The 12,650-nt window shown below is 37.1% G+C and overlaps 1 long non-coding RNA gene across 1 annotated transcript in view; it reads right to left on the bottom strand.

Moving 5' to 3' along the window:
• The window catches only part of LOC123633248, a 169,794-nt gene extending 159,243 nt beyond the window's left edge, over window positions 1-10,551 (bottom strand). The window contains exon 1 of the long non-coding RNA XR_006733565.1: window positions 10,384-10,551. This is a non-coding gene — a long non-coding RNA (uncharacterized LOC123633248). The remainder of the gene's footprint in view (window positions 1-10,383) is intronic.
• Window positions 10,552-12,650: the final 2,099 nt, after the last annotated feature.

The raw sequence follows: 12,650 nt of genomic DNA, 5'->3' as shown, positions 1-12,650 counted from the left end.
ATTATTAAACGTCTACTCTTACTACCCAGTCTTTAGTAGCCTAAATTTATGTTATTATATGTTAGGCAATTTAATTCCATAATAAAAAGCAATTAAATGTTATGATCACTATTTTATGGAAGTTTCTCTGGTTCCTTCTAACCCCTTTGCATCTTTGTGTTTCTGAATTTATCAGCCAATAATCTTCCCCACTCCACTCCATTTTAATATAGCAACACAACTGGCGGAAGCCTAATTAATCCTATAGAGTACCTGAGTTACATACAAATATGCAAATATCCATGTTTAAGGCATGTTAGACCACTTAAGGTATTGATTTTTTTTCTCAATGCTTGCTCATATATTGCCTTGCAAACAAGGCAAATTTTTCTCTAATGATAATTCTTATAAGACACAACTTGGGATACAGGAATAGAGATTTTAAATACTTTATGTTCTAAGACTGAGCTCAAAGTACCTTGTAATATAAGCATAACTGTCAACCCACATTGTGAAAAAGGCTTAGTGTCTGAGCACTGGAGGAGTCATTTTAACTATCCAATAGAAAACTTCTGAGCTACTCCAGGGTAAATAATTCAAACCTATAATTTTCCTTTTTTTAAATTTTTTTTGCTACTTTTAAAGCCCCTATGTGAAAAAAAAACATAAATTAAGAGCTAAAAGTTACCTAAAATTTACTGTCTTCAGATCTTTGCTGATGGCATTAATCAAAATAATTATATTAGGGAAAGTATCTTCTGATGGTTCCAGGCACCCTTTGTACCTTTTCCCTATAATGTGTCATGCCTCTATTTTCCCACAAATGTCAGCATTTTTTAGTTACCTCCCAACAAAAATTGCCCCTTATGAAATGATCTGACATTTTAAAAATATTAGTGTTCCTTAGAAGGTCTTATACTAAGCAAGATCCAATGTTCAAAAAGGTCAAATAACATGTTAATTAATATCTATATAAAAGTGAGATAGTTTTACATAAAGACATAAAACTAATAAATGAAATCAAGAGACAACTAAATAGAAAAAAATTATACAAGTATGTCAAAAATGGCTTGCCCTTATACATAAAGAAATATTATAAATTAATAAGAAAAATATCAATAGTCCTATAGAAAATTGGGTAAATATGAAAAGGCAGTTTACAGGAAAAAAATGTATATGGTTCTTTATGTTTAGAAATAGATAGGATCAAAATATTTGAGACAAGAGTATTGACAAATCTGTGCGAACATATGTACTTTCCATAACTGTTGGAAAAAAATAATATTGGCAATATTTTTCAAAAATTTAAATTTCCACATGTATTTTATCATTCATATATTATTGCAGTCTGAGAAAATAAACTATAATGTTCACTGTTTCAAGATTATTTGGAAAAATAATAAATGTATTAAACTACAGTTAAAACGTTCTTGATAAGTATATCATCAAAATTAATACAAGATAATTCTATGCCATCCATGAAAAGGAATGGGCAGGCTATTATCTACTGATATATTAAAATCAGGTTTATAAAAACCTTTCACAAAGTTGTATATAATATGTTGCTATTTATGTTTATAAAAAAGTTTAGATAAATTCCTATCACACTATACACAGATACATATGTAGAGAACATAATTTCAATTACTTCTCTTTAGCATCAAAATGACTCATAGTCCTTAGCATAAGATAATAAATATATTGAATGACTGAAGCTACTCTGAAAAATAGTAAAAACCATACAATTTCCTGTGACTTATACCTGAAAGTGGGGCAAGAATTCCTGCCAAATCTCTTAAACGTGAATCAATAGATGGTATTTCACAGAGTCCTCTATCTCACATATATCCAGGATATTTTTCTCCTGACCTCTCAAAAATTGTGACTAAAAATATTTGATTTTCCAACATTTGCTGTGAGATCATATTTCATCGTCATATTCTGATATGATTGTTAATCACATTTTAATACTTCTTTGCAATATATTTCTCAGACATATTATTATAATTCTTATAAAGCAACCTGTGCAATCTTTTGTGCACAAAAGCAGACTTACTGTTACTCCAGCAGCCATCAGAAGGTATACCATCCAAAAATAAGTTTAAATTTTCTTAAAATAATACATTAACCATGAGCATAACCCTCACAAGTATTTTTATATTTATTTACCAATTGAATTATTCTTTTTACTCCACCATCCACTGTTAATTGCACCTTTTCAATGTGCTGATAAAGACATTCCATATGTAAGTTTTCCAAAGTCAATTTACTTCTTTCTCTATTTAATCAGTCTATATTGTTATATCAATTTGGATGTTTTGGGTTGTTTTCCCAAAATATCTATCTGTTTTCATATTGCATGTTTCATTTAGTGAAGTTATACATTCTGTTTTATACCATATAGCAGTGGCAGACAGATTAATGTCTATTATATCAAGTATCAGTTAATATTAACATGCTACATTTCCTACATTTCCCACACACACAAAATACTCTTTTCATATATACTATATATTTCTCTTTATCAAGGTAGTCACCTGAGGCTACTGCTCAATAAACTGTTTCCATCTGGCCTGGGAGCATAACCATACCCTAACCACTAAGGAACATATTTTCATCAACATAGGTGCTCTTGTGTCATTGGGAAGCACCACTCATCTGCTGTCCATGGGGAAAACCCATGCCAATTCTGCTAAAAACAGTGTGACTCTGCTACCACAGGGTATAAGATACTTTGGAAATGAGGGGACAGCAGTTATAACCACATTTTCCAGTGATATTTTATCAAATTTAAGCTGGCCCTAGTGTTCCCAAATATGTAACTTAGTCTGAGTCTCCAGTACACCTGGCCACTATCCTTATATTATAATGTCATTAAGTTCTTCCACCATGTGGGCATATGCTGTGGTAGGCTGAATGATGACTCCCCAAATATGTCTACATCTGTTATGGGTTGTATTGTCTTCCCCCCAAATTTATATGTTAATTCCTAAACCTCAGTACTTCAGAATGTGAAGTTATTTGAAGATAGTGTCTTTAAAAAAGTAATAATAAAAATAAAACAATAAACACCATAAAACAGTTGGCCAGATATAATTGGCATTACCTCTATTAAAAGAGAAAATATGACCAGAAGATGAAATGAAAAGTTATGTTCATAATAGCTGAAATTAAGTTAATGGTTGATATAAGTAATATAAATATAGAAAACAAAAATTCAATAATGCTACCTGGTATGGGCAAATTGTGTGCCTCCTCACCCCTCAAACTTCACATGCTGAAGTACAAATCCCTGGTATCTGAGACTGTGATTGTGTATAGAGATAGGGTCTTTAAAGAGGTAATTAAGTTAAAATGAGGTCATCCAACAACACATCAAAAAGTTAATATACTGTAATCAAGTGGGATTTATCCCAGGGATGCAACAATGGTTCAACATATGCAAATCAATATACATCATACCTCACATCGATAGAAAGACAAAAACCACATGATCATCTCAATAAATTCAGAAAAAGCATTTGATAAAATTCAACATCCTTTCATTTTAAAAATTGTCAATAAATTAGATATAGAAGGAAAGTACCTCTACATAATCAAGGCCATATATGACAAAGCCACAGGTAACATCATACTGAATGGGGAAAAACTGAAAGCTTTTCCTTTAAGAACTGGAACAAGACAAGGACACCCACTCTCACCATTCTTATTCAACACAGTACTGGAAGTCCTAGCCAGGGCAATTAGGCAAAAGAAAGAAATAAAGGGCACCCAAATTGAAAGGAGAAAGTCAAATTGTCCCAGTCTGCAGATGATATGATTTCATATATAGAAAAACCTAAAGACTTCATTAAAAAACTCTTAGAACTGATAAATGAATAAAGTAAAGTTGCAGGAAACAAAATATATATACAAAAATCAGTATTGGTTTTATACATGAACAACAACTAGCTGAAAAAGAAATCAAGAAGGAAATCTCATTTATAATATCTATAAAAATATATAAAAATATCTAGGAATAAATTTTGCCAAGGAGGTGGAAGATCTCTATAAGGCAAACTACAAAACACTGATGAAAAAAGTTGAAGATACAAATGAAAAGACATCCATGCTAATGGATTGGAATAATTAATATTGTTAAAATGACCATACTACCTGAAGAAATTTATAGATTCAATGCAATCTCCACCAAAATACCAAAGACATTCTTCACAGAAATAGAAAAAAAGATGTTCAAATTTTTTTGGAACCAAAAAAGACCCTGAATAGCCAATGCAATCCTGAACAAAGAGAACAAAGCTGGAGATATCACACTACCAGACTTCAAAATATTTTGCAAAGGTGTAATAACTAAAATAGCATGGTACTGGCATAAACACAGACACATAGACTAATGGGAAAGAATAGAGAACCCAGAAATTAATCCCTATATCTATAGACAACTGATTTTTTAAATAGATACCAAGAACACTCATTGGGAAAAGAGAAATCTCTTCAATAAATCGTGCCGGGAAAACTGGGTATCCATATGCAGAATAATGAAACGTGACCCCTACCTCTCACCCTATATAAAAATCAACTCAAAATGGATTGAAGACCTAAATATAAGCCCCAAAACTTTAAACTACCAGAAGAAAACATAGAGACAATGCTTTAGGACATTGGTCTGAGAAAAGATTTTATGAATAAGACCTCAAAAGCACAGGCGACAAAAGCAAAAAATAAACAAATAAGAGTATATCAAACTAAAGCTTCCTTACCTCAAAGGAAACAATCAACAGAGTGAATACAGGTGATGTTTTTTTTTCCATTCTTGTGATACTTCTTAGAAGAATGGTCTCCAGCTCCATCTAGGTTGTTACAAAAGATAGTAGATCACCATTTTTTTTTTCTAATCCACTCAACGCTTACGTGTACACAAAAAATAAAACTCAACAGAAACCAAGTAAGTGGGAGGGGGGTAGGAGGGTATGAGTAAATTCATACCTGATGGGTACAGTGTGCACTATCCCAGTGAAGGGCAAACTTATAACTTTGACTCAAACTGTACAAAAGCAAAGCAACTTATGTAACTGAAACATGTGTACCCCTGTAATATTCCGAAATAAAAAAAACGAGTGGAAAGACAACCTATAGAATGGAAGAAAATATTTGTAAACTGTTCATTTTACAGATGGTTAATATCTAGAATATACAAAGAACTCAAACATCTCAATAGCAAAAAAATCAAACATTCCAATTAAAAAATAGACAGTATGAACAGATATTTCTCAAAAGAAGGCATACATATGGCCAACAAATATATGAAAAAACCCTCAATGTCACTAATCAGGGAAATGGTAATCAAAATCACAATAAGGTATCATTCCACCCCAGTTAGGATGGTTATCATCAAAAAGACAAAAAATAACAAAACAAACGCTGGTGAGGATGCAGAGAAAATATTGACTTTTGGGAAGAATGTAAACTAATGCAGCCAATATGGAGGTTTCTCAAAAAACTACAAATAGAACTACCATATGATCCAGAAATCCCACTACTGGGCATTTATCCAGAAGAAAGAAAATCAACATATTGAAGAGACATCTGCACCCCTCATATTTATTGCAGCACTATTCACAATAGTCAAGATACGGAATCAACCAAGGTGTTCAACAACAGATGATTATTATCCATTCACAAATTTAACAAATATTTATGCAGTGCCTACCACTGTATACAAAATTGTTCTTAGTGTTGCCGATATGCTGGCAAATAATATAAGACACTGTGAAAGTTGATTATACAAATTGGGTCATTCTTTTCATACCCAACTAAAACAGAGTCAAGAAGCCAGGGGGAAAAGCACCTAACACACTTTAACATTGCTCCAATAATGTAATTCTCTGCAAGCCTGGCTGCTGAAACTGCTTGCTGTAACCTGAAACCAGTTTTATCCAATGGCTACAAAAACAACCTGCTGACTCTAAGACTAGTTTTGCCCACTGCTATTACTCATCAGTCAGAGCTTGCCATCTCCCCAAAACTTTACTAGTGCCAAGGAACTTTCTTTCAATACAATATATAACATTTCTCCTTTTTATAAAACCTTCAGTCTTCACTTTGTTTTTTGGACATAGCAAAGACCACCTACTCTACGTGTATGCCCTGAATCACAAATCTTGCTTACCAAATAAAACATTTTAAATTTAGAGATTCATCTCTGTATTTTATTTGACTTCAACAACCCAGTCCTTTTTCTCATATTTCTTAATTGTTCAAAAATCTCAGAATAAAATTTCATCAGTGAATCTCCTACTACACTAAAATCTTCCCCTAGACAGCCCTTTTCTTATTTCTCTCTCATTTCTTCACAGGTAATACTTGTTCCTAGGTTTCACCAAGGTTTTTTAATTCTCAATCATCTCCAATCTATTAACCTTTCTATGAACATAAATGTAAGTCCTTACCTATCAGTAATAACATTGAATGTGAATAGACTAAACTTTCTAATTAAAAGACATAGAGTGATTGGATAAAAAAACTAGTCTCAATGATATATTGTCTATATGAAACACACTACACCTATAAAGACACGTATAGACTGAAAATAAAGGGATAGGAAAAGATATTCCATGCAAATGGAAACCAAAAAGAGCAGATGTACTTATATTTCTATCAGATAAAATAGATTTCAAGACAAAAACTTTGAAAGAGGCAAAAAAGTCATTATGTAATGATGAATGGGTCAATTCAGCAAAAGGATATAACAATTCTAAATATACATGCACTCAACACTGGAGCACTCAGATATGTAAAGTAAATATTATCAGAGCTAAAGAGAGAGATAGACCCCAATACAATAATTGTCAGAGACCTCAATACTTCACTTTTGGCATTGGACAGATCATCCAGATGGAAAATCAACAAAGAAATATTGGGTTTAATCTGCACTATAGAACAAATGGACCTAATAAATATTTATGGAACATTTCATCCAACAGCTGCAGAATACATGTTCTTCTCCTCAGCTCATAGATCATTCTCAAAAGTAAACCATGTGTTGGGCCACAAAACAAGTCTTAAAGAATTCAAAAAATTTGAAATCATACCAAGTATTTTCTCTGACTACTATGGAATAAAACTAGAAATCAACAATAAGAGGAACTTTGGAAACTATACATATACCTGGAAACTAAACAATGTGCTCCTGAATGACCAGTGAGTCAATGAAGAGATTAAGAAGGAAATTTAAAAATTTCTCAAAAAAAATGAAAATAAAAACACAACATATCAAAGCCTATGAGATACAGCAAAAGCAATAATAGGAAAGTTTACAGCAATAATTGCCTACATCAAAAAATTGGAAAACTTCACATAAATGATCTAATGATGCAACTCAAAGTAGTAGAAAAATCAGAGAAACCAAAGCCAAAATTAGTAGAAGAAATGAAATAATAAATATCTGAGCAAAAATAAGTGAAATTGAAACAAAAAAAACCAATACAAAAGATCAATGAAATGAAACTGTTTTTTTGAAAAGATAAACAAAATAGGCACACCTCTATCCAGACTAAGAAAAAAGAGAGAAGATCTAAATAAATAAAATCAGAGATGAAAAAGGAGACATTACAACTGACTATACGGAAATCCAAATGATCATTAAAGACTCCTATGAGCACTATGTGCCAATACATTGGAAATCCTAGAAGAGGTGGATAAATTTCTGGACACATACAACTTACCAAGATTGAACCAGGAAGAAATCCAAAACTTAAATAAACAAATTGCAAGTAATGAGATAGAAGCAATAATAAAAAGTCTCCCGTCAAAGAAAAACCCAGGACCCAATGGCTTCCTTTCCTGATGAATTCTACCAAGCATTCAAAGAACTAATACCAATCCTACTTACAGTATTCCAAAAAAGTGAGAACGGAAAACTACCAAACTCATTCTCTGTAGCCTGTATCACTCTTATACTAAAACCAGACAAAACACATCAAAAAACAAAACAGTAGACCAATATTTCTGATGAACATAGATGCAACAATCTTCAACAAAATACTAGCAAACCAAATTCAACAACACATTAAAAAAGATTATTCATCATGATCAAGTAGGATTCATCCCAGGGAGGCAAGGATGGTTCAACATATGAAAATCTATCAATGTGACACATCATATCAATAGAACAAAGGACAAAAACCTTATGATCATTTCAATTGATGCTGAAAAAGCATTCAGTAAAATTCAACATCCCTTCATGACAAAAACTTTCCAAAAAACTGGGTGTTGCAGGAACTTACCTCAGCATGATAAAAGCCATATATGACAGACCCACAGCTAGTATCATTTTGAATAGGAAAAACTGAAAGCCTTTCCTCTGAGATCTGGAACAAGACAAGGATGCCCATTTTCACCACTGTTAAATATTCAACAGAGCTACTGCAATCAGAAAACAGAAAGAAATAAGGGACATCCAGATTGCAAAGAAAGAGGGTAAATCATCCTTATTTGTAGAAAATATGATCTTATATTTATAGAAACCTAAATACTCCCCCAGAAAACTATTAGAATTGATAAACAAGTTAAGTAAATTTTTAGAATACAAAATTAACATACAAAAATCAGTACCATTTCTATATGCCAACAGTAAACGATCTGAAAACTAAACCAAGAAAATAACACCATTACAATAGCTACCAATGAAATAAAATAACTAAGAATAAACTTAATCAAAGAAGTGAAAGAGCTCTATAATGAAAACTATAAAACATTGATGAACGACATTGAAGAGGATATGAAAAATAGAAAACTATTCCATGCTCATGGATTGGAAGAATCAATGTTGTTAAAATGTTCATACTACCCAAAGTGGTTCAGTGAAATTCCCATGAAAATACCACTGACAGTCTTCACAGAAAAAGAAAAAAATAACCCTAAAATTTATATGGAACCACAAATGACGCAGAACAGCCAAAGCCAACTTGAGCATAAAGAACAGTACTGGAGGAATCACATTACTTGACTTCAGATTATACTATTGAGCTGTAATAAACAAGATAGTATGGTACTGGCATAAAAACAGACATATAGACCAATGAAACAGAATAGAGAACCCAGAAATAAATCCACACATCTATAGGGAACTTATCTTCGACAAAGTTACCAAGAACATACAGTGGGGAAAGGACAGTCTCTTCAATAAATGGTGCCGGGAAAACTGTATATCCATATGCAGAAGAATGAAACTAGACCCTCGTCTCTTGTCATATACAAATAATCTAACAAAATGGATTTAAGACTTAAATCTAAGACCTGAAACTATAAAACTACTAAAAGAAAACATCAGAAAAATACTTCAGTATATTGATCTAGGCAAGGATTTCTTGAGTAATATCCCCAATACACAGGCAGCGAAAGCAAAATTGGACAGATGGAATCACATCAAGCTAAAAAGTTTCTGCAGAGCAAAGGAAACAATCAACAAAGTGAAGAGACAACCCACGATTGGGAGAAAATAATTGCAAACCACCCATCTGACCAGGAATTAATAACTAGAATATATAAAGAGCTCCAAAAACTCAATAGAAAAAAACAAAGCAATCCAATTAAAAAAATAAGCAAAGGATCTGAATAGAGATTTCTCATATGAAGACATACAACTGACCAAAAAGTATATGAAAAATGCCCAACATCCTTAGTAATCAGAGAAATGCAAATGAAAACTACTATGAGATATCATTTCACCTCAGTTAAAATGGCTTTTATCAAAAAGATAAGCAATAACAAATGCTGGTGAGGATGTGGAGAAAGAGGAACCCTCATACACTGTTGGTGGGAATGTAAATTAGTGCAACCACAGTGGAGAACAGTATGTAGAGTTCTCAAAAAACTGAAAAGAGAACTACCGTATGAACCAGCAATCCCACTGCTGAGTATATATCTGAAGGATAGGAATTTCAGTATATAGAAAAGATATCTGCTCTCCCATGTTTATTGTAGCATTATTCACAATAGCCAAAATTTGGAATCAACCTGAGTGCCCGCCAATGGATTAATGGATAAAGAAATTGTGTTACATATGAACAATGGAATATTATATGGCCACCAAAAAAGAATGAAATCCTGCCATTCACAACATGGATGGAACTGGAGAACATTATGTTAAGTGAAATAAGCCAAGCACAGAAAGACAAATCTCACAAGTTCTCACTCATATGTGGAAGCTAAATATTAAAAACAATTGATCTCATGGAGACAGAGAGTAGAATGTTAGTTACCAGAGGCTTGGAAGTCTAGTGGGGAGGGGAGATAAAGTGTGGATGGTTAATGGGTGCAAAAATATAATTAGATAGATAGAATGAAAAATATTTGATAGCATAACACAGTGACTATAATTAACAATAAGTTAAGGTGGTATACCTTAAAATAATGAAGAGCGGAGGTGGGGCCAGGAAAACGGCAGATTAGTGGTGACTTCCTGGCTCTCTGCTCCCAGGGTAGGAGGTGAAGAACGCAGACAGCTACACACAAATGGATCGCTCTCCCACAAGAACAGCATCGTGAATCTGCAGAGCAGTGCCGGACGAGCAGCACTGTGGAAAAAAAGGTGAATCAGAGAGTTGACCACAAAGTCTAGAGAGTGTGAGATATACAATAGGGAATAGAGCGTGGGATGGCCGCGGCCTGGCCAGGGCAGTATGATCTGAGCCATAGTAGGACGACTCTTCCTCCACCGACCTCCACATCCCTCAGGCAGGGAAGCGCCTAGAGTCAGTGCAAAGCTGTGGCCCGGGGTGACAGGCCGTGCGGAGAAGAGACAATAGCGGAAAACATTCTGAACTCTCCAGTGCCCTGTGCTAGGGCCGCACTGGGTGTGGGGGGGGCTGGTCTGAATGGACACTTCCCGGGTCCGCGGGAGGGAGTTTGGAGGCCGGCATCTGGCCTCTGGCGTCGCCGGAACCGGAACAAAGGAGGGGAACGCAGAAAGGGAGGCTCTGCCCCTGGAAACCGCTCAAGACTCGGCTGGCGCAGGGTGGGATGGAGAGTGTAGCACTCCCTACTGGCCTGACGTGAGACACTAGGTCAGGCTGCCAAACCCAGCACCCGCGGTCCCCCAAGCAGTCGCCTCCAGTGCTGGCTCTCTGTGGTGGGCAGCTGCCATTTTGAGGGTCCATAACCTGGAAACGCTGTGGCGCATTGCGGTTCTGGGCACCACCCCTTCTCCAGCTGGGCAGGGCAAACGCAGCCAATGGTCTCAGGCAACGCCCCTGGCCCTGCCGGGCAGAGCAGGCCCGCCCTTGGAGGAGGGGAGGAAGGAGAGAAGCTGCTTTCTAAACATTCCTCCCCCAACCCGGCTGCTTGCCTTTTGGCGCCGGCAGGACAGACCCGGCTCTTGCAAGTGTGGCGCAACTAAAGAAGCGGCTTTCTGGGCTGAGACCCACAGCGGCCTCAGGCGACGCTCCGCCCCCAGCCCACGGCTCGCATTTCCCGCCAACTAGGCAAACCCCGCCCCCGGAGGGGCGGAGTAACAATAGAAGCGGCTTTCCGGGCTGAGACCCACAGCGGCCTCAGGCGTCGCTCCTCCGCCGGCCTGGCCACTTGTATTTCGCTTTGACGGGACAAACCCGCCCTTGGAGATGAGATGCGGAGTAAGGAGAGAAGCCACTTTCTGGACTGAGATGTGCTGTGGCCTCAGGCGGTGTTCCTTCCCCGGCCTGACCTTGTCCGGCGCCACTGGGATGAACCCCGCCCTTGGAGGTGAGAAGCGACTAGGGAAGCTACTTCCTGGGCTGAGGTACGCGGTGGCCGCAGGCAGCGCCCCTCCCCCAGCCCAGAGGCCTGACTTTCCCTCCCGCAGGGCTGACCCTGCCCTTGGAGGAGGGAGAAATAAGAGGAGACATTTTCTGGGCTGGGACTTGCAGAGGTCTCAGGCAACGCCCCACCCCCAGCCGGGCAGGGCAGACTCCACCCTTGGAGGCAGGGAGAAGGGAGAAAAGTCACTTTCTCAGTGTGACTGGCATGAATCTGTGGGACCTTAGAACCAAGCAAAAGGGGCCAGGCAGTTGATTCTGTCCAGTGGGTTGGTTTTGATCATCTGATAAGAACATAACACTAGGGCTCACCTTTGGCGCCCAGGCCCCTGCCAGCTTTGGGGCTTGTGGACTGGGAAGGAAAATCCTGGCCAGAGTCTTCAGCAATTGCACCAATTGACACCTTCCACCTGGAGCTGCCTCACAAGTGTGGCGAGGGAGCCCTGAATAACATACTAGCAGCTCCCCCCAGCAGCAGATCAAGCAACCACAGAAGTATACACTCTCAGGCTTGCAGGTACCTGTTGCCCTTGCCCCACCTAAAGTGGCAACATGGCTCAAGTTACCCTTGGGAGTGACAAGACATTTCCCAAAGATTGGGGCACTTGTATACCCCATTCGGGGGTTTAGAGCCCAACACAAAGGCATTGGAATACCTTGGTAATCGACTCCTCCACACAAACTACAAGCAACAACAGAGAGGGTAACCCCATAGCTCAACACAGTGCCTTCCATCCCAAACTAGTGGAGGGCAGCAGAGACAGACACACACACACACAAGAGGGATTCACCACCTCGGGGCTTAAGCAAGGGGTCCAAACTCACCAATCTCCTTTGGCAAGAAGTCAAGACAACAGGTCAGAGATAACCCAACAG

Source organism: Lemur catta, chromosome 2, assembly GCF_020740605.2.
Source record: "Lemur catta isolate mLemCat1 chromosome 2, mLemCat1.pri, whole genome shotgun sequence".
Lineage (NCBI taxonomy): Eukaryota > Metazoa > Chordata > Mammalia > Primates > Lemuridae > Lemur > Lemur catta.
Note: the sequence above shows the minus strand (reverse complement) of the source record. Positions and strands in the feature narration are given on the sequence as shown.